At 36.5% G+C, this 20,563-nt stretch overlaps 1 protein-coding gene across 12 annotated transcripts in view; it reads left to right on the forward strand.

The window, feature by feature from the left end:
* Positions 1–20,563, forward strand: part of MAGI2 (membrane associated guanylate kinase, WW and PDZ domain containing 2) — a 1,460,538-nt gene that overhangs the window by 782,483 nt on the left and 657,492 nt on the right. The window lies entirely within an intron of this gene.

Here is a 20,563-nt window from a genome sequence, read left to right on the forward strand (position 1 = left end):
GTGGACAAGCCTGAAGACCTATTCCTTGCAGCTGCCCAAGAGAAGTCTCATATGTGAGGTCTCTTGCTTGTTAAACCTGCCACATACCCATCTAGAGTGGTTTGTCTCTTTCTTCAACTTTTCCCTGTGCTGTCTATACTAACACACAGTCAGTTTGTGAGCCAGTCGCCCCTTTTTCTAGTTCCTGAGGTCATTGCTTTGGGACTTTTCATATTTTCCAGTACAGATATTTTATAACTTTCCCTCTAATTCTTGATTTATTACCATCCCACAAATTTTGGTATGTTGTGTTTTCATTTTTACTTAGTTCAGAATAATTTCTAATTACCTTTGTGATTCCTTCCTTGACCTATGATATTTAGTTTCTGAATATTTGGGGCTTTTCTGTTATTGGTTATTAACTTAATTTTATTAAGCTCAGAAAACTTAATTTTTATTATTTGAGCATTATTGAAGTATTGAAATTGTTTTATGACTCAGGTATGGTCTATCTTGGTAAATTTTACAGTGTGTATTATTCCACTGCTGTAGGGGGGTGGTCTATAAATGTCAGGTTAAGGTAGTAGACTTGTTGGGGTCTGTTTCTTTACTGATTATCTGTCTACTTGTTCTATCAATTATTGAAAGGTGTGTTGAACTCTGAGTATAATTATATAATTGTAAATTTTTCTTTGTAGTTCTGTGTTCTTTGCCTCATGTATTTTAACTCTTGTTATAGGTACATAAACATTTAGAGTTTTTATGTCCTCTTGATGAATTGACCCCTTTATTATTTTTTTGACCCTTTTATTATTATGAAGTGATCCTCCTTATCTCCGTTAATATTCTTTGCTCTGATGTTAATAAAGCATGATAGCCTTAATTTAATCATAACATGACACATCTTTTTCTATCCTTAACACTTTTGGCTTTTTGGTTGTATTTAATATGTATTTCTTGTAGGGCTTGATATAAACTTATCATCTTTATATTCTAATTTTGTATGCCTCGTTGGAGATTGCTTTAGGGTTTATATTATTTATCTTAACCTATCATGTCAACCAACAAGTAACATACCGCATCATATATATTAGGAAAAGTTTACTATAGTGCAGTAATCCCCTGCTCCAACATGTTTTCTCTTATAATCATACATTTTAATTCACTGTTATAAACTCCATAATATAGCATTATTTGTTTTTGCTTTAAACCATCTCTTATCTTTTATAATTATTAAAAATAATTTTATATTTACTATTTTAAATACTACTTGAAGTGATTATTATGCAGGTGGCTGTAATTGTCTGTATCTTAGTAATTTCACATTTGGATTTTTTTTTTTTTTTTCCATTTTTGTCTTTCTAGCAGCCAGTGGCCATCACAACTTTATCAAAACCTATTGATAACATTTGTCAAAACCTGTAGAATGCATCACACAACGTATGAATCCAATGTAAACTATGGATTTCAGTTGATAATAATGTGTTATTGTTAGCTCATAAATTGTACCAGATGTACCTCACTTGGAAGAGATGTGGATGAGGGGGAGGGTGTGTATTTTGGAGAGAGGGAGATGGGATTATAGGAACTCTCTGTACTTTCCACTCAATTTTGCTGTGACCCTAAAAGTACTCTACAAATAAAGCCTATTCAGAAATATGAAAAAGGACATATTCTCTTAACAACCAAAACTTTATTCAATTCTTAATAATTTGTGATTTTTCCATTTTGAGGAAATTACTACTTTTTCTTCTGTTCAGAGCTCTTTTAAAATGTTTGTAGAATTCCAGTTTCATAAGTTTGAAGTTTTCTTTTCAAAAATATCTCTCCTTTGTACTCTGTAGCTAATTTCTTGGTAATTCTGGATTATCTTTCTGGATATATCTACCCAAAACTCAGCAATAGTTCAGAGAATGTCTTACTTCCTCCTTTGCCTCCTGGTTTCATTATTCTCTCTGAGTAGAATACTTGATCTGAATGTGCTGTGAATGGTGGCTTCCCACCTCCTATTCACCAAGCATACTTCCCTATCACCCCCACCCACTCCTTCCATCCAACCCTCATGAAAAAAATGTGTATAGAACATTTCATGGGTGAATGGACTACCCTGTTACTTGGGAGTCTGACTTCTACAGGTAGTCTGACTGGTTTAAATCCTGACTCTGCCACTTATCAGTCCTGTGACTTGAACAAGTTACTCAGGCTCTAAAATGGATCAAATGCTATCCACCTTATGTTGTTAAGAGAAGTAAAAGAGCTAACTCATGCAAAGTGCATAGTACGGTGCTTCACACAAGGTTGTGTGCGTGCTCAATCACTCAGTCGTACCCACCTCTTTACGATCCCGTGGACTGTAGCTCTCCAGGCTCTTCTGTCCATGGAATTTTTCCAGGCAAGATTGCTGGAGCAGGTTGCCATTTCCTACTCCAGAGGATCTTCCCTACCCAGGGATTGAAACTGCATCCCTTTTGTTTCCTGCATTGGCAAGAAGATTCTTCACAACTGTGCCACCAGAGAAGCCCTTGACACAAAGTTGGAACTCAATAAATATTAGTACTTATTAATATTATTATTTATACAAAGAAACTTCCCCTAAAATTCCTTCCTTTGCTATATTCATCAGTCATATCTTTTTCTTTTTTCTAGTAGATAAACATCCATTCACAAACATCCCATATGTCTTTGGACAAATGATAAATTTGTTTTAAAAAATTTCAAAACTGTATTACTGAATGTATTATTAGCAGATTGTCTCAGCAAGAGAAAGCCCTCTAATTATTTTAATATTTTGCTTTAATGCAATGAATAATCAAATATCTTAAATTGCTTAGCCTAATATAATTCTCTTTTTCTTTGTCTTGTTTTCATGTATTATGCTAGTTTTAAGATATGGTCTTAAACATACAGTTTATAGGCATCTGTATATTCTTCAGGTACAATTCATCATGTGATTGTTGATATTTATATTAGAAAATACCCACTCCAGTGTTCTTGCCTGGAAAATCCCATGGACAGAGGAGCCTGGTGGGCTACAGTCCATGGGGTTGCACAGAACAGACACAACTGAAGTGTGACTGAGCATGAGCATGAGATATCAGAAAACATCAATTTCTTATACATATAAAATGTGAATGTGACTGTCAGTTTCTCCTACAAATCACATGTAACTTGACTCCCCTGGTAGATATGTAGCATACATATGGGTCATTATAGATATAACATGATAAAATTTAGTTTTGAAGTTCAGAAGCACGTAGAGGCTCAATACTTCTTCCCTATATTAAATGGCTACTGAATTCCATAGGCTGTTAGAAGCATTGTTAATGAAGTTATACCCCATGGTAACAAGGTCAACAAGATATCATTATTTACCACATAAAGATGCAGCACCGTCAGTACTATACCTAGGGCATGGAGAAGCTTGCTTACTGCTTTACTTATAGGAACAGGTGTGTTTCTACACTTGATGTGGTGTCACAAATCATAATTCTCCTTGCAGTTATGTGTTGAAATTAGTTCAAATATTCCTTAAGGGCAGTTTTGCTTCTTGGAGGACAGATTTCTATTTGTCTTTCTCATAGATTTTCCTCCCTTTTTTGTTTCTGTGTATTAGAAACCTACCTAGTTATGTTTTAAGGAATTTTCAAAGGGATAATGAACATATATGTAAAATGTTACACTTAACACGGGTCACACTGTCACAAACGGTCATATTTTTTCTCTATATCAAGGTGGTGTACCCAAATTCCAGCATTTGAGTTGCATATTCTCTGGTGGCTCAAGTGATAAAGAGTCTGCCTGCAATGTGGGAGACCTGGATTTGATCCCTGGGTTGGGAAGATCCCCTAGAGAAGGACATGGCCACCCATTCCAGTATTCTTGCCTGGTAAATCCCGTGGACAGAGGAGCCTGGCAAGCCACAGTCCATGGGGTCGCAAAGAATAGAACATGACTAAGCAACTTTGCTTTTTCTTTCTTTTGGTTTACAAGTACAGACTGAGGAGAAAAGAGCATCAAGACACAAAGGGGCAAAAGACGTGATGCAGAGATGGACAGGCTACTACTTGCAGGTCAAATCCAGCCTATTGTCTTGTAAATAAAGATTTATTGGAAAACAGCCACACTCATTCCTTCATGCATTGTCTGTGACTGCTTGCACTTGCAGTGATAGAGTTTAACAGATAGCACTATGAGTTATGGCTGGCAATGCCTAGCTAATTGCTGTTTGACCCTTTTAGAAAATGTTTAGCAATACTTATTCCAAAGGAGATCTTCCCAGGTGATGAAATGTTAAAAAAATCTGCCTGCCAATGCAGGAGGTGTGAGAAATGTGGGCTTAATCTCTGGGCTGAGAAGTTCCCTTGGAGTAGGAAATGACACCCCACACCAGTATCCTTGCCTGGAAAATTCCATGGACAGAGGAGCCTGGTGACAAAAAGTCAGGCACAACTGAGCACCCACGCTCAGACACACACACACACATTCCAAAGGAACCATTGAAGTGTAACTGTTTGGGGAGGTACAGAATGCTTAGCTTTTCTTAAACTTACAAAGAATGTTGATTTTAATATGGATTCATTAATGCCCTACAGTCCTGTTTGGCCAGCCTTTGCCTTTCTAGTTTTTTTTTTAACTACAAGACTTTTTAATCCTTCTTCTAGGGGACAGTCCTTAATACTTTGGGTTTGAAAGCCAGAGGACTGTCAACCTATCAGATGTTAGCTCCCCAACCACTCATGCTTCTCTGGGGAGGTTTCTGAGTCAACAGCTACATTGATGGTGTTCTCATCTTTTGTACTTTGTCTCAGTTGATCTGGCAGATAACCTTGTGTTTTGTGTTCTTGATACAGTAAATAAGGATTTATCTAAAATTACATATATTCTCTCCAAAGAAACTAATATTTATTTTGATAATTCACTATTTAATTCAATATCTTGTGCAGGAGTACCTTAATTAGCATTCTTTTGAAATGTCCTTAAAATTTTATTTTGTATATTTTGATTTGTAAAACTTCTCTTAATCTCTCATGATAATTGCAAATCACAGAAACACTGATTTGAGAATCTATAAAGCCAAATATATTTGTTACCATGTGGTTTTATTCTGATATTTTTATATAAGTATTTCCAACAAAGGTCACAAATGAATATTTGACAGTTCATTGTATACATTCCTCTAATTGTATCACTTTTAATTTGCTGTGCAATAAAGAAGTGCACATAGTTACCTGGAAAGAAGGCTAGAGGGTCTGGGAACTTATGATAATTGCATAGAAACTGAGTCCTACTGTCCTTCAAACCTAAAGGATCACATAGATCAAGGCTAGGTTGCTGATGGTTGCATGTCTAACATTTAGGTCTTAGAAAGACAGAAATAGTATTCTGCGTCTTCCGGCCATCCCTTTTTTGTTTAACCTTCAGAGGCATAAAATTGTTTGTTAGCTTAAAAAAAAGAAAAAAAGGCAAGGTACTGTGTGTGTTTTTTTTTTTTTTTTTCAAATGCCGATTATTTCATTTGATAAGTCAAATTGTTCTTTCTTGGTTTCTTAAAGAGGAGCTGGGCCATATGGCTCAGCATTTCATGACCGACTCATCCTTCTTCTTTTCTTCCTTCCATAATTATTTGACATGTGTATACTTGATGCTATGCTATGCTAAGTCGCTTCAGTCGTGTCCGACTCTGTGCGACCCCGTAGACGGCAGCCCATCAGGCTCCCCGATCCTTGGGACTCTCCAGGCAAAAACACTGGAGTGGGTTGCCATTTCCTTCTCCAGTGCATGAAAGTGAAAAGTCAAAGTGAAGTCGCTCAGTCGTGTCCGACTCTTAGTGACCCCGTGGACTTCAGCCTACCAGGCTCCTCTGTCCATGGGATTTTCCAGGCAAGAGTACTGGAGTGGGGTGCCATTGCCTTCTCTGGTGTATACTTGATAACCTCAATAAATAAAAAATGATCATTCAGCTATATGATTTGCACCATATAATCTGACAAACCTGTCAGTGTTTCAAAATTCCTGATTAGTTAAATGTCTTCTTACCTCCATCTGGATTTTCTGGTAGTCTATAGACTTTGTATTCTATGATCTACCTTGGGCATTTTTGGGATGACCCAGAGGGATGGTATGGGGAGGGAGGAGGGAGGAGGGTTCAGGATGGGGAGCACATGTATACCTGTGACGGATTCATTTTGATATTTGGCAAAACTAATACAATTATGTAAAGTTTAAAAAAAAAAAAGAATTCTATAGAGCCATATGGTGATACTAAAAGTTAATGTCATTGTAAGATTCTAATAGAGGTAAAATGATAAAGTTATGATCCACTAAACCTTATATGCAATGAAGGTCAAAGAGTAGAGTGTCTGTGTATTGCTCAGAGGGCTGGTAATATCTCTGTAGTTTAGTTCTGGCCCAAATTAACTTATATGAGAAGAGTCTAAAAGCTTCAAGCTAAATACATACTGTTTCTATAAAAGGTCACTATAGCTCTTTCCTTTAGCCCAGTATGTAATTTTGAAACATCATCTATTAAATCATAAATTAGGTAATCAAAATGTATTTTTATTAATCCTATAGAATACCAGATATAGAATATATCTACATTAAATATTAGAAAATTAAAATAAAATTTCAAAGTGGAATTAATTGGTAACATCTTCTATTCTCTTAAAAAATCAGGAACTTAATAACTTAAGACTCTTAAGATTATGGTTTACTACCCTGATTTATCAGTGAAGGTACAGTGTTCCTTTATCCTGGAATTAGGATTATTATATATTGCAAGAGTGGATCAAACAGCCAAGAACAAATTATCTAGGAATCTGATTTTCCTTGGATGAGTCATTTTATTTAGTCATGTCTCTATATCTAGACTGTGAATGTGACTGAGGTAAAGGCAGAATTTTGCTGAAGAAAGTAATTTGTGCAGCTAAAGATTCCTCAACAATCTCTTGGGTAGAAGAGATGAACTTTGTTGTGAAGGAATGGTTAAGGATTAGTTTTCTAATTCTTTGTAATCAAAGCTGTAATGACTCAAATGCTGTGCAATTAGGAAATCATTCATTTTGCCCCAGGTCTTCCTCAGTGTGTGTGCCGTCAACAGTGTCTTGTTACTGTCAGTAATCAAGTATGATCATTTAGTGTAGAAGCCTTAAAATTAAAAATGTACATGCATGCATCAACTTTAAAAATGATAACCTGCAAATGTTGCCTGTCTTCCTTACTTAGTGTCATGGGCTTTGAGTTCAACTGATAAAGATCAATATAATAAACTTTGACTTTTGGATGACATTTTTTTATCTCTGACTCACATCTTCTCTGGTGTTTAGAGCAGGGACATAATTCTATAAATAGAGTCATAGAAGTGATGAAAGACTTGGTGGGTCATGTACATGCATACATGTGTGTGTGCTCAGTCGTGTCCAATTATTTGCGAGGCCATGGATGTAGCCCGTCTGCCGAGCTCCTCTGTTCATGAAATTTTCCAGGTTATAATACTGGAGTGGGTTGCCATTTCCTACTCCAGGGGATCTTCCTGACCCAGGGATTGAACCTGTATCTCCTGTATCTTCTGCACTGGCAAGTGGATTCTTTACCACTGTGCCATGAATACGTCTTCTAAATAATTTGTTCCAATAGAGAGCCTTATGGATACTAATTCCACAATGTAGCTGCCCATCCCCTGATTTAGTCTGTTTAGAATAGTTGTAGACAAGCTATAATTTATCATTTAGTGCATCCAATACCTTGGCACAGATAACATCAGATGTTACATTTTCTTGGTTGTTGGAGATTCACACATTTTTCATTTATGTCTTCTTATTTCATTCACCATAGTTTTTTTCATAATACAGGAGATTTTCTGCATTAGATACTTGTTTTTCTTGCCTTATTCACTCCTGGTGAGCCATATACAAGCCTCCTATGTTTTTCAGAATTTAAGCCATATTGTTGTACATGTAGGACCAAGATAGTTTAATTATTTCAAGTAGTAATGAAAGTTATTTATAAGAAAGCATAAATGGAGGTGTGTTGATTTTTCCCCCCAAATTTGATTAACTCCTAAGAGAACTGTGAAAAAGCGATATGCAATAGCATAAGAGAGTACTTTGATTTTCCAGTGTACTTCTTGCAACTCCATTCACCTGTACACCACAAATGACAAATGAATTGTTTTCTCTGAATCCAGTATGCAGCTATAGATTACTCTAAAGTAAGTGAAGTCGCTCAGTCGTGTCCGACTCTTTGTGACCCTGTGGACTGTAGCCTATCAGGCTGCTCTGTCCATGGGATTCTCCAGGCAAGGATACTGGAGTGGGTTGCCATTTCCTTCTCCAGGGGATCTTCCCAACCCAGGGATCGAACCCGGGTCTCCCACATTGCAGGCAGAAGATTACTCTAAGACTGATGACAAATTATGAACCACTTGCTTTTTGAGCTGTTGTGGCTAAATGAACAATGAAACTTAACACAGCTTTTAGTTTGGGTTTCCTGAGATATGAGTGAGGTTAGAGCAGTGGTTCTCAATTTACTGTCCCTGGACTAGAAGCATCACCATCACCTGGGAACTTTTTAGAAATACTAATTCTCAGGCCCAACCCAAGTATCACAAACTGCAGATATGACACCCAACAATCTGTGTTTAACAAGCCTCCTTGTCATTCTGATGCATCCTGCATGTTAGAAACCATCCATTTGGGTGTGAAGCTGCCTCAGTGCAAACTGTTAAAACGTAAAACAGTAATTGGTTCCACATGGGACATTAGTCTAAACCTTTATATCCAGAGATATTCAAGGAGAGCTTTCTTCTTCAAAAATGTCTCTGTGTCTGAAAGATATGTAGCATTACTAGTAGTATATGTCAATGCAGTTTTCAATAATAATAGATAGTATCCTATTTCTGAGGATAAGACAGTTTTAAAATAATTCCCAAGGTTTAGAGCAATATACAGTTAAGAAAATAAGTCATAGTTACTACTGGTATTTTGTGCATGGAGCTGTCACAACTTTGATATTATATAGAACATTCATAGTGTTTTATTGAGGAGGCAATAAATCTTATAAAATATGTGATTAATTGGATGGTATGTTTTCCTTTCTGACCTTAACCCAATCCACTGTATTAGTTGATGTGAAATCTATAAATCTCACATTTCTTTATAATCTATCACATAGGAATCAATGGCCCAATCAAGTAAACTATATCATTTAATTTGCTTGCTTTAGCTCTATGTCTGTATAAAATCACACTTATGGATTTTATATAATTGAAAATGAATGTAAAGAATCCAAGACCTAGGCTGATTATGTAAAAATTGGTAAGTGCTATCAGTCAATGAATCTCCTGAATGTTTTTATTGGAAGTACACAGAAAAATCCATGAGAGTGTTCACACTTGCTAGTAAGTAACTGATACAGTAAAGAAGTGTCTTCAGGAATCTAAAAGTAAATTACTTAAAGGTTGAATCCACAGGAAGTTACCCTAGCTGTCAAGATTTATTTTCTCCAGTTTGCAGTTAAAGAGACACCAGGGAAAAAGAGAAAATATATTCATAAACATGCACAAGAAAAGAATTCACTTTTTCAGATTCTCACACAGTCACGCATCTGTGTGCAATGCAATGGGCACTGTGGAACTTTCAGCTCATCAAAATAGATCTTGTTAGATGACTGGACTGACCATCATCAAGATAGTAATACTTTCTGGTAAGCCAGTGACTTTCTTAAACAATTTACTAAAATTAGGAAATATTCTAAAGCTAAAGGGAAATGTGCCTTAGAGTTACATTTACCACCAACATCATGCCCTTTTCTTACTGAGGCCAAAGGTGCAACATTCCTTCATTTAAATAGTAGAATTAAAAAAATAAATTCATTGGCACCCCCCAGTTGCCATGGTAACAAAATGCACGTGGCTTTCATCTGCTTGCACTGTGTATCAATAATAAGCTAGCCATTTGGGAGCAAATCTATCCTTTTCAGAACATGTCTTTTGAGCACAAGTACTATATCCTTTCATTAACTCCTGAAGGAAATGTGATCCATGCACTACTTAATTTAGCAATTATTCAGTAAGTTGTTTTTTAAAGAAATAAAGTAATAGGTGATAAAGCAAAGACATAATTTAGTGCATTTCCTCCATTTCCATTCCTTTTAATTTTTTTTTCCTTTGGAAGAGTGGTTAGGAAGACATAATAAAGAATGAATATTTAAACTATAATTTGGATAATAAAATTTATTTTGGACATTTCTAAATACCACTTAGGGAAGTACTAACCAAATATAGAAGAGCAATAAAAGAAGGTGAGCTTCAACTTTAGCTATGTGATGAATCATCTATTTCCTTGTTCATTCTCCCTAGCTTCCACCCTGTTCCTAATGTTGCATGATTACTTGTTGTTACTGCTGAGTGTTGCTTCACTATCATCTTTCTATTCATAATCTTCTAAGATAGGGAAGTGGCTATAATTATTTCAGCATAAAAATAAGGTAAGTATCTGCAGGAAATTCAACTTAAACTATTTCTCCATTCTAGGTACGAATTACCTTTAACTATAAATTACCTTTGTATAACCTTTCATTACATTTCACATTATTTGCTTTATTTTTAGAATTGTGTTTCTTTCTGAAAGATGTTCATAGATCACCAATTGCTTTCTCTTTCTTCAGCCAATTGCTTTCTTCTTCTGGCACCAACTGATTTAACCTCAACTAATACCTTTTTTTCCCCCAGACACATAGATCTAAAATCTTCTTTTGTGAGTATTCTTATTGAAGGTCCTGTGCCTGAGGGTAAAAGTAAATGATCCACTAATCAAGTTTTATGAGCACTTTCACACTTTTCAAGTGATTAAGCAAAGGATAGAAAACTTCTTGCAATCTAATCAATAGGCTTTATTGGCCTTAAGTGTCTGTCTAACAAAAGGCAGAGGATCCTCATAAATAGTGACTAAATCATTATATCCCACATTTTAGCATGTAATCAAAGGAACTGACTTATTGTACACCCAGACAACAGAAGGGGGCAACCTGAGTCCTTAGGCATAAGAACTTTTTCTTAAGAAATTTTAGCATTAATGAAATTAATTCATTTGAAGTTTCCATTATAAAAATTCTAAAATGAGATGCCGTCAATCAAGTTTGTTAGAATTGTATTTTCTTAGTGTATTAATATTACTAAAGAGGAATGCAATTGTGTTGCCATAGTGCTCATATTTTTATTTTTATAATACCCTTTTACACCCAATATTTGCCTCACTGTATAATAAGAACACTGATGATCAACTAAATGATATTTTAACCCAGAACCACATATCTAAAATATTCAAATAGAAAGCTGATATCCTGAATTTCAATTCTAAGAATTTTTTTGCCACACCATCCTTCTACTTTCTGCCTTTAAAAATGAAGGGTATTTTGTCAAAGGCTTTCTCTGCATCTATTGAGATAATCATATGGTTTTTATTTTTCAATTTGTTAATGTGGTGTATTACATTGATTGATGTGCGGATATTGAAGAATCCTTGCATCCCTGGGATAAAGCCCACTTGGTCATGGTGTATGATCTTCTTAATGTGTTGTTGGATTCTGATAGCTAGAATTTTGTTAAGGATTTTTGCATCTATGTTCATCAGTGATATTGGCCTGTAGTTTTCTTTTTTTGTGGGATCTTTGTCAGGTTTTGGTATTAGGGTGATGGTGGCCTCATAGAATGAGTTTGGAAGTTTACCTTCCTCTGCAATTTTCTGGAAGAGTTTGAGCAGGATAGGTGTTAGCTCTTCTCTAAATTTTTGGTAGAATTCAGCTGTGAAGCCATCTGGACCCGGGCTTTTGTTTGCTGGAAGATTTTTGATTATAGTTTCAATTTCCGTGCTTGTGATGGGTCTGATAAAAACTCTCCAGAAAGCAGGAATAGAAGGAACATACCTCAACATAATAAAAGCTATATATGACAAACCCACAGCAAACGTTATCCTCAATGGTGAAAAATTGAAAGCATTTCCTCTAAAGTCAGGAACAAGACAAGGGTGCCCACTTTCACCATTACTATTCAACATAGTTTTGGAAGTTGTGGCCACAGCAATCAGAGCAGAAAAGGAAATAAAAGGAATCCAAATTGGAAAAGAAGAAGGAAAACTCTCACTATTTGCAGATGACATGATCCTCTACATAGAAAACCCTAAAGACTCCACCAGAAAATTACTAGAAGTAATCAATGACTATAGTAAAGTTGCAGGATATAAAATCAACACACAGAAATCCCTTGCATTCCTATACACTAATAATGAGAAAACAGAAAGAGAAATTAAGGAAACAATTCCATTCACCATTGCAACAGAAAGAATAAAATACTTAGGAATATATCTACCTAAATAAACTAAAGACCTATATATAGAAAACTATAAAACACTGGTGAAAGAAATCAAAGAGGACACTAATAGATGGAGAAATATACAATGTTCATGGATTGGAAGAATCAATATAGTGAAAATGAGTATACTACCCAAAGCAATTTATAGATTCAATGCAATCCCTATCAAGCTACCAACAGTATTCTTCACAGAGCTAGAACAAATAATTTCACAATTTGTATGGAAATACAAAAAACCTCGAATAGCCAAAGCGATCTTGAGAAAGAAGAATGGAACTGGAGGAATCAACCTACCTGACTTCAGGCTCTACTACAAAGCCACAGTCATCAAGACAGTATGGTACTGGCACAAAGACAGAAATATAGATCAATGGAACAAAATAGAAAGCCCAGAGATAAATCCACGCACATATGGACACCTTATCTTTGACAAAGGAGGCAAGAATATACAATGGATTAAAGACAATCTCTTTAACAAGTGGTGCTGGGAAAACTGGTCAACCACTTGTAAAAGAATGAAACTAGAACACTTTCTAACACCATACACAAAAATAAACTCAAAATGGATTAAAGATCTAAACATAAGACCAGAAACTATAAAACTCCTTGAGGAGAACATAGGCAAAACACTGTCTGACATACATCACAGCAGGATCCTCTATGACCCACCTCCCAGAATAGTGGAAATAAAAGCAAAAATAAACAAATGGGACCTAATTAAACTTAAAATCTTCTGCACATCAAAGGAAACTATCAGCAAGGTGAAAAGACAGCCTTCAGAATGGGAGAAAATAATAGCAAATGAAGCAACTGACAAACAACTAATCTCAAAAATATACAAGCAACTCCTACAGCTCAACTCCAGAAAAATAAATGACCCAATCAAAAAATGGGCCAAAGAACTAAATAGACATTTCTCCAAAGAAGACATACAGATGGCTAACAAACACATGAAAAGATGCTCAACATCACTCATTATCAGAGAAATGCAAATCAAGACCACTATGAGGTACCATTTCACACCAGTCAGAATGGCTGCAATCCAAAAGTCTACAAATAATAAATGCTGGAGAAGGTGTGGAGAAAAGGGAACCCTCTTACACTGTTGGTGGGAATGCAAACTAGTACAGCCACTATGGAGAACAGTGTGGAGATTCCTTAAAAAACTGGAAATAGAACTGCCTTATGATCCAGCAATCCCACTGCTGGGCATACACACTGAGGAAACCAGAAGGGAAAGAGACACGTGTACCCCAATGTTCATCGCAGCACTGTCTATAATAGCCAGGACATGGAAGCAACCTAGATGTCCATCAGCAGATGAATGGATAAGAAAGCTGTGGTACATATACACAATGGAGTATTACTCAGCCATTAAAAAGAATTCATTTGAATCAGTTCTAATGAGGTGGATGAAACTGGAGCCTATTATACAGAGTGAAGTAAGCCAGAAGGAAAAACACCAATACAGTATACTAACGCATATATATGGAATTTAGAAAGATGATAACAATAACCCCGTGTACGAGACAGCAAAAGAGACACTGATGTATGGAACAATCTTATGGACTCTGTGGGAGAGGGAGAGGGTGGGAAGATTTGGGAGAATGGCATTGAAACATGTAAAATATCATGTATGAAACGAGATGCCAGTCCAGGTTCAATGCACGATACTGGATGCTTGGGGCTAGTGCACGGGGACGACCCAGAGGGATGGTATGGGGAGGGAGGAGGGAGGAGGGTTCAGGATGGGGAACACATGTATACCTGTGATGGATTCATTTTGATATTTGGCAAAACTAATACAATTATGTAAAGTTTAAAAATAAAACAAAATTAAAAAAAAAATGAAGGGTAATGTGTGTGTGTGTGTGTGTGTGTCTATGTGTGTGTACATATACCAGTCATCAGAGTCCAGTATGCTCTGTTATACTTATCAACCTTATGAAAATAGCCTTGAAATTTCAAAAATACCTATTGGACACCAGTGTATAAACTAGACCAAGTACATGCACTAAGTGAAGTTTCTCTCTAAGACTTTAGTGATTCCTTTTAAAATATAGTCAGGTTCTTTGTGGATCTTCTGCTGACTCCCACAGGTCCCTGCTGCTGCTGCTAAGTCACTTCAGTTGTGTCCGATTCTGTGCGACCCCATAGATGGCAGCCCACGAGGCTCCCCTGTCCCTGGGATTCTCCAGGCAAGAACGCTGGAGTGGGTTGCCATTTCCTTCTCCAATGCATGAAAGTGAAAAATGAAAGTGAATTCACTCAGTTGTGTCCGACTCTTAGCGACCGCATGGACTGCAGCCCACCAGGCTCCCCTGTCCCTGGGATTTTCCAGTCAAGAGTACTGGATTGGGTTGCCATTGCCTTCTTCCCCACAGGTGCCTAGCCAAACTCAATTCACCCCTCTGGGGCTTGCAGCCCACATATTGCAAGTCTCTGCTTCCTTTCAGCTCCTTTACAGTCTTTCTAGTCAAAGTTTTGCTCTGTATTGTCTAAAAAAATGGTTAAAAATCTCAGTAATTTACTCATTAAATAGTCCATAGATGCCAATGCCTTGGTTTATGGTCATTTAACCCTTTTATAGAATATTATATAACTTAGAAAAAAATGTTTTATGTATTTATTCTCTGTCTCTTCTTGTTAGAATGTAAGTTCCTTTTCTATTCTGTGTTCCTCAAAGATATATACCAGGTATCCTGAATAGTGTTTGGCACATAAGTGCTCAGTTAATAATTTGTGGCAAGAATTCATGGGGAAAAGCAATTATCCTTGATGTCATCTCTGTTCTTTCAGACAAGAGTACTTAACATAATTTTTTCTGAGTGCCTGGAATTTTCCAGACATTAAGTACTTTATATGGATTATTTCATTTGTTCTCCAAACTAACTACTTAAAGATGCTACTGGTATTATTCCTACTATTATTCCTAGAGTTTATAGAGATGAAAAACCTTCCTCAAGATATTACTGATAGCACATGGTAGAGCATCAACAAGCTCAGGCAGTTTGACTCCATGGCTCACATTCCCACCTACTATAGCATATGCTTTAAAGTTAGTTTCTATCTTGTCTAGGCCAAAGAGTAATTCTAATCGTGGAAAATTTGGGCTAAAATGAAAGGATAAATGAAGATATTTCTGATGTGGAAAATTCCTGTATTATGTCCTCTCACATGTTCCATCAAGGCAAATCCCTCTAAAGAGACTCTGTAACCTGACATACCATGAGAGCTGCCTTTATTGTCAGTGATAGAATCTGAGCTTTTTCTGACTGTTTTTAAATTGTAGTATTTTCCTTTCTTTACTTTTTTCAGTCAAATTTCTTGACTACAGATTGGGTAGGTAAACTCTTTGAAGAGGCTGTGATTAACTTCGTCCTCTACTATGGCTAATCAGGTAGTTCAGTGACAAACTCAAAGGGAGAGACAAGCACACCAATGACACGGACGTTGTTTGGTCCAGGAGGGAGGTCTTTGAAGCAGAGATAGTACAGGATAGAAGGATGACACTGTGGAGTTATAGGGCATGGAATTTGCCAACTATTTGGAGATATAGTAAGAGTGAAAGAGACCTGAAATGTGACACTTATGGAAAGTTTCAGGGCATGCATGACTGGAAAAATGGTGGTGACATTAAGAAGAGGAGCAAGATGGAAATATGCTTTCATTATGCTATTTTCCTGAAATACTGAGTCAAATTTGCCTCTCATGAGGGTTGCATAAAGACATTTTCAGACATGCAAAGTCTCAAAAAATGTAGCTCCCATATAACTTTTGATGAAAGATTTCTGACTTTCTGCTCTGCCAAAATGAGGGAATGGACTACAAAAAGAGATACAGGATCTGGGAAAAAGGGAATAAAACAGAGGGAAGAGGCAAAGTGAATCCCCAGGATGGTGGCAAACGGTGCTCCCAGGATGACTGCTGTGTAGTAGATGAGCATAGTCCACATTGAAACAGGTCAAAAGTCTCTAGGAGAAATGTCTTCAATTGGTTAAACTTGACAAACTATTAAATATTCTTGTATATTCTGAGAGATTTGTGTATCCAAGGAAAAGAGAATTAATTAATTGAAATATTGATCAATATGTGGAAATGTAGAAATTTAAATATTCAATCTAGAGTAAAAATATATAAGGAAGGAAAATTAATCAGTGCAGTACATAGTTCTGCTGGAAATAGATTTACATAGTATTATTATAGTAAATGTTAAATAGTAATCTAATGCAAGTTTGTTCTACTGGGAGAATGGGAGGAGGAAAAAAGGAGGAAGTGATGTGAGGAAATGATATAAGAAATATGGGCAAAAAGAGCCAAAATCTTCATTTGCTTTACCAAGAAATCAGTAGTTTCCTGTGAGTCATATGGTAAAGAATGTCTGCAATGTGGGAGACCTGGATTCGATCCCTCGGTCAGAAAGATCCCCTGGAGAAGGGAATGGGAACCTACTCCAATATTCTTTCCTGGGGAATCCCATGTACAGGGGAGCCTGGCTATAGTCCATGGGGTCGCAAAGAGTTGGACACGACTGAGCAACTGACACTTTCACAATAGTGACTAAAATAAAAACAAGAACCATAAGTTAATTATTCAAAGATGTTGAGGTAAAACAGAAATCAGCTAAAGAGTTAAAAGTGGATAAAATGAAAAGTGTGTTGGAGAGGGGTGATAAAAGTCTTCATTACAAAATAAAAGCTTGTACACTTGTAGAATAACAAATCTTGTAGAAGTATAGAGTCTTTAAAATATAATGTGTAACTGATAAAACATAAAAACTAGACTTTGAGAGAAAACAGAAGAGATTAGTCATGATAAGATGGATGGATGATTAGAATTAAGGATGAAAATCATGCAGATGAAGGAGGTAGACATTAGGAAACTTTAAGAAATTTTATTTCAGAATATCTCTTTATCACCAGAAAGAGAATGAGCTAATGTCTTCTGCTGAAAGTCGAAGCCTTTGCGTATTTGAAAATGGTGGGGTGGTGTCAGAGAGGGAAGGAGATCCTTATTAAAAGGATTTCCATCCATCAGTAGAATCAAGCCAACATTAGAAGGGGGAGCAGAGAGGGAAGAGCTGGGAATTTGGTGTTGGTAGATGCAAACTATTACATTTAGAACAGATAAACAACAAAGTCCTTATGCATACCATAGGGAACTATATCCAATCTCCTGACATAAAATATAATGAAAAAGAATATTTTAAAGAAAGAATGTATATATGTGTAAAACTGAGTCAACTTTGCTGTACAGCAGAGATTGGCACAACTTCATTAATCAACTATACTTCAGATTATAAAAATGAATGAACAAAAAACTTGTCAAGAAAAAAAAAAAAAAAAACTAACATTAAAAAGCCTGAATCTGTAGGGTACTTTGTCAGTGAAAGCTCATGGTTTTCTACAGCAGCTGTAGTCTATGAATTAAATAGCTGATAGAGAACTCAGAGGCTTATTAAGCTATGGGAAATGTTGAAGATGAACTAAAGGAAAGAAGACATTTCAGATCCCCAGTCCCTTAGTAGGTAGAAAAGCAAGTGAAGTCAAATATGAGGAACATCAGGAAAATTAAGAGAGATCAGGAGACTGGAGGCTGTAATTAGAAGAACATAATGAGAGTAAAGAGTAGGAGATTGATGCCAAAGATGGGAATTGCAGCATTTAAGATTGCACTGTAGAACTTCATCAAAAACAGTGAAGTGGGCGGGCCCCCGGTCCTATCAGGCAGCCAGCATTAGGCAGGCCAATAACAACAGGTAACAATGATGCAGTCACAGGCAGAATCCCTGAGGCAAGAACTCTGTCACACTGGCCTGATGTGCAAGGTGTAGACGGAAAACCAACCAGTAAACCGAAGTACTAATGGTCCTTCCAAGAAAAGCACAGCCCCAGACATGTTCACTAGAATTCAGTGAGGCAACTCATGCTAGTCAAGTCAGCAGCCCTGGAAATTGCCCTCAAGCTTGTGGGCAAGCTTACATTGTGCTAGCAGCACGTTACTGCACTGCAAGTATTTAATTAGTCAAAGTGTGTAGCCTCTGAAACATGCAGATAAATTAGGAAAGAAAATTGAAATTTTGTTATGTGATTTTTCTTAATGATTAGAGTATGTTCTAAATAAATAGAAAAACAAATTGATTGCCAAAAACCGTGTTAATGGGCTTTTAATTCACAAGGGTTAAGCACATAAAAAGTCAATATATTGAAAGTTAAGGTTCTCATAGAAACATTGATTTGACAACATTATGCATACTAGGTGTGGGAGGTTTGTATTTTATAACATAAAAGCAGTAGTGAATATTATAAAACATTAAAAAATGCACAGTTAAAATAACAAATTCAGGGGGAAGTCATTAAACATGATTATGAGGAAAAATTGTTTTGCAACCCTCAAAGAAGGTTTTAAAATTTAATTTTAGAACATAATGCCTTCAAACTTTAAAAAATATTGCCAGCGGAAATTAATCATTTTTTGCCCAAAATGAATTTTCCAACACATTGTATATTCTGACATTAGTTTATGCCTCTCATTTGTCATCCAGATTTGATCCTAATATACTAAAGGAAGAACTGATTGGCCATTACATGGCCTAGTTGGTAAAGATTTTGGAAAGTGAAATAAATTTAAGGGTTTGAAATATTAATACTTTTTCTGGTATATAGAGAATGTGGATGGTAGCTTACACGTCAGTAAGCCTGCAAGTACTAGTACTTTGTTTACATATTTGTTGCAGGAAGGAGGACCCCTTCCAGAGCCCGAAACTGGGCTCTTGTCTAACACTCAGAAATGAATCGTCGGAGGAGACACATGTGCTGACAAAGCAAGAGATTTTATTGGGAAAGGGCACCCGGGTGGAGAGCAGTAGGGTAAGGGAACCCAGGAGAACTGCTCTGCCGCGTGGCTCGCAGTCTCGGGTTTTATAGTGATGGGATTAGTTTACGGGTGGTCTTTGGCCAATCACTCTAATTCAGAGTCTTTCCTGGTGGCGCACGCATTGCTCAGCCAAGATGGATGCTAGCAAGAGGGATTCTGGGAAGTGGACGGACACGCTGTGTCTCCTTTAGACCCTTCCCGAACTCTTCCGGTTGGTGGTGGCTTATTAGTTCTGTATTCCTTATCAGGATCGCCAGTCATAAAACAACTCATGCAAATAGTTACTATGGTGCCTGGCCAGGGTGGGCGGTTTCAATCAGTGTGCTTCCCCTAACATATTTCCCTTCTATGTACTTGTGCATACTATTTGCATGTATGCCTTATGGGAATTCCAATCAGACTATGAAAAATGTCTTATGTAGGTAGCATTGAAAAAGGAAGAAAAATGCTTAAAGCTTTCTCAGGGAAGGAAGAGTTCCAGGAAACAAATCCACAGCCTTGATATGTCTCACTTTTGGTTCTTACCTCACAAGCTGTACAGAGATCTCGGAACCTGACTTCTCCAACGGAGCTATACTGAGCAATAGGATTGAGTTCCTGTGGCTATTTGCTCTATAGGCGATATACAGGAAACAAGAGTGGTGGACCCTTGCAATGACCCCTGGGAGGGTATCACCTCCCAATTTAATTAGAATTAAAGGCAAGAATGAAGGAAGAAAAATGACTTACTAATATAATACTGATTTAATTATACTCATTTCTCAATTCTAATTAGTATTTAGTTATTTAATTCTAAGTAATAATAAAGATTTTCTGATCCTTGAAATCAACCATTATTTGGTACAAAATAATTTTTAACAAATGACAACACCTTTCCCCCCTCAAAGGAGCAGATCATGAAAATATAAAAGTAAATTGACATTTTGCTAACATTTCTATTTTCCATTATATTTTATGTCATAGCAAAGCAGTCTACAGAACAATAGAGATCCTTTCATGGAAGTGAGATATGTAAATTCCTGAGCTAGCAGACTCCTGGCCCAATATTCCAACCACCTCTTCTAAAAGGGCACAATGGTCTGCATTTTTCACTGAAAAATCTAGGCAGCCACATTCCATGGCGATGAGCCCTTTATAAACTTGAAGAAAAATGCTTTGTATGTTTCCTTTAATCTTAACCCTCTGCTATTTTCTGTTTCCAAACAAACAGAAGGACAAATGCAAACTGCCAACTCACAGGATGTACAAACAAGTGTTATTGAATATTCAAAAGTATGGTGGTATTTCTAAAATTCAGCAACAAATCACTTAGAGTCTTTCTTTTGTTTTAATTTTTTCCTT

This window comes from Bos indicus, chromosome 4 (assembly GCF_029378745.1).
Source record: "Bos indicus isolate NIAB-ARS_2022 breed Sahiwal x Tharparkar chromosome 4, NIAB-ARS_B.indTharparkar_mat_pri_1.0, whole genome shotgun sequence".
In the NCBI taxonomy this organism is placed as follows: Eukaryota; Metazoa; Chordata; class Mammalia; order Artiodactyla; family Bovidae; genus Bos; species Bos indicus.